At 30.1% G+C, this 3,339-nt stretch overlaps 1 long non-coding RNA gene across 1 annotated transcript; it reads left to right on the top strand.

The window, feature by feature from the left end:
• Nucleotides 1-260: 260 nt before the first annotated feature.
• On the top strand, nucleotides 261-3,071 carry LOC139096022 (uncharacterized). Its single transcript, XR_011544910.1, has 3 exons — nucleotides 261-1,670; nucleotides 2,384-2,463; nucleotides 2,526-3,071. It is a non-coding gene; the product is annotated as an uncharacterized lncRNA (long non-coding RNA).
• The last annotated feature ends 268 nt before the right edge of the window (nucleotides 3,072-3,339 follow it).

The raw sequence follows: 3,339 nt of genomic DNA, 5'->3' as shown, positions 1-3,339 counted from the left end.
ATTCGAGATTCAAATTTCAGGTATGTTTACGAATCAATTGTAAATGAAATTAAAATCATTAATTATCGAATTTAGGACTGATTGTAAGAATTAAGACAATGTCATGCGCTAACAACTCAACCGAGCGAACGACAAAAAATTAATTTATTATTCTGAATTTTTTTCAAAAACGCGCTAAAAAGAGATTTAATTCTCAGTGACTATTTATTTTTTTATTCCGTCTCATATTTGATTATTCTTAATCAGTCAATAATTAATAATTCATTGAGAAGACTGTATTTTTTAAATCTCTTACTATATTTCAAGACGACATGAAATTATACACGAGAATATTCTGTACTCTTTTAGTTTTATCAATAATTAATATACAAATTGGAGATTCAAGGAGTTTAAGAATCAAAAGGTCTCTTGGCGATTGGTGGGATACAATAAAAGTCGTTTTATCTTCAAATAGTAATAAAGTTAAAACAGAAATTGAATGTGAGGATTATTCAGAAGATGACGATTGTTTAGGAGATTTAATTGAAAATGACCCATATGAAACAAAAACAGTGTTTCTTACTGGATGTCCGCCTGGTTCAAGAAAGGATCGTAATGGAAAATGTCGAAAAGTTTTAAAATCAAAAGGCTGAAAGAATATTGTAGAATTAGGTGATAAGGTTCTCATTGTATACACACATTGATAAAAACATAATCTAAATACAGTCACAATCATCCGCTTTACATCTAAAAATAAAACTATTTTATTTTCTGTATTCTTATAAATACATTTTGATTAAGCCAAATTGTACTTTATATGTCAAAGGTTTTGATTTATTAGTTAATATAAGTCAAAGTTGGGTAGCCTTTTATTTTTCGGCACACTCGAGTGTCTTCAGATATTTTTTGTGATTGGTTTTTATCGGGGGGCTAACACCAAGGTGTGCAGTGGTATGATAAACTCTCACTCACTGCAATTAGATTACAGATGGCATCCGATAGGAGTAAAGTGAAAGCAAATTAAAAGGAATTTCTTCAAAGACGTAGATTTTTTTAACATGATCCGATCTTCTGCAAGATATGATGCATAAATAGTGTAATCTCAATTTAAAATTATCAAATTAATCCATTTAATATTATGTTCCTGACGACGATGGATTCTTGTAAATCTATGAACAAGTATAAGAAATATTATAAATAATTAGACAATGATACAATCAGCTTACACCGTTAAGCAATCAATTAGCTTCTTTTTCCGTTTCATCGTAAAAAAGCACGTCAAAATTCAGTGAGTGAGAATAGAATTGACGATTTTGCGATGATCGTATCATGCTTTAATTTGAGCAAATTAATCTTGAGAACATCAAATCACCTTTATTCAATTATCCATCTACACCAAGTGAGGCTCAAGTTGTTGCAATGATGATGAAAAAAAAAAATTATTCCGTTAATAAAAATTAATAGTGAGATGGAAAGAAGTGTGTATTTAGCATCCATGCATGGACATGTAATATTGACTGTTTGGTTGAAATTTTCCAAATTGTTTCAAATGAAATGAATGTCCATTGATCAGTGTTTATGTGCCATAGAAACACATATTGAACTCATTTCTGTGCTAATAAATATGTACTATGAGATGATTTGCTTCCGGAGTGTCGGAATTTATCGGAAAGAACTAATTTTTTGTTACGGTAATAATAATTACGTTAAGTAAGTATGTATAAATAGGTTTTTGACAGAAACAAAAGACAATTTTTATATAAAATGCTGAAAATCCTATTGTTATCGAGGGACTTGAGAGGATTTTTGCCAGCATCACAATAAGACAGAGCTAAAGCTTCAAATTCGAACTGCTATGAACTACAACAATCATTGAAATTTTTAGAAAATTGCATTAAAATTGACTAACATGATTTAAGTTTCAAATCTTTATTCATAAACCTCAAAAAGCACTTTATAAACCTCAACGAATCCATCAACAATCACAATAAAAACAAAAATTCAACTTCATTTCTTAATCTAATTGACCATATGCTCGCCCAAAATATAAAAAAATTTCCCTTTCATACATTCTTCACACCAAAAATTTTCCATGCTTTCGAAAGGGCATCCAAAACAATCAAAACGAGATTAAACAAACAATTTTTAATATCGAAAAGCAATTGAAAAGCATCATGTTGTAGATATTACAATCTTTCATCTGAATTAGTGAATTAGTGCCGTGTAATATTATAACATTGTGCACAGTAGGTTGAAGAAATTTAATTTTTTTGTCTGGCTTATAAATTTTTTTTGCTGGTATCATTGTTGTTTATTTTTCTACTTCTTCTTCTTTGTCTTTTTCTGTTTAAAAACATATTTTTTTCAGTTGCTCATTTTGAAGAAAGTTTTTATTTTCTTAAAGTCATTAGATGTAATCTTTTGCAAACTTGACATTTTAATGGGTCACTATAATTCTCAGCATTTCGATGTTCGTATGTCTATGTATATATATTTTTCATTCAATTTCCAAACTAATTCACTAATTTTTTCTATTTTTCTTTAAGTGAGAAAGGTCGAGTTGATGCTTAAAAATGTCGAAATAAAGGAAAATTTCCTGGATGATCTGAGACTTCAGAGAGGAGAGAAAGAGGGAGTAGTTGTTCTAGTGGTTCTGTAACCTATCCAAGTGGATAACAATACGTTAAAAATAGTCATTAACTTACATGCAACAAGTAATAAAGTATCTTTTAAGCTGACATTCTTTCAACTCTGTTCTATACAATGTGGCTCTTGAAGCTCCCGGAGTTTTTTCCCTTGTGAATTCCGAACTCAACATGTTCATTGAATGTACATACATTATTGAGCTTAAAAATATATGCGCTTCAAACACCTACATCAAGCAATTCATCCACAGTCGTCCACATTACCTATTCCATTCTACTGCAAAAGTATCAAAATGAATGAATGAGAAAAATGAGAAGAAATCTACAAGAGATGGCAATGATGCAGTGGAAAACGAGGTCACCAGTGATGTTCATTTTTCCACAAAAACAATTACTTACTTTCTTTGGCTACTTGACTTTGATGATGAACTGATGCCAGTTGATGTTGCTTGTGCATAAATAAACTGAAATATGTATTCACAGCAGCAGTAACAATCGTCAGTGCTTTCGCTCAAAGAAAAAAAATTAATTTTACTGACTATTTCTATGTTTTGTTACATGCCGGCCAAGAGTGACATGACGTACACTCGAGAAATTTCTGCAAATTTCTACTTCTCTTCTCTTTTTTAACTGAATTTTTTATTTTTTCATGTTCATTAGGTCATTAATTTAATTGCATTTAAATGAGCTCATGGAACTTTATTATTTGGAAGGA

This window comes from Chironomus tepperi, unplaced genomic scaffold (assembly GCF_022539635.2).
Source record: "Chironomus tepperi strain 1889 unplaced genomic scaffold, CSIRO-AGI_Ctep_v1 contig_376, whole genome shotgun sequence".
NCBI lineage: Eukaryota > Metazoa > Arthropoda > Insecta > Diptera > Chironomidae > Chironomus > Chironomus tepperi.
The sequence above is the reverse complement of the archived record's forward strand: the minus strand, read 5'-3'. Positions and strand labels throughout refer to the sequence as shown.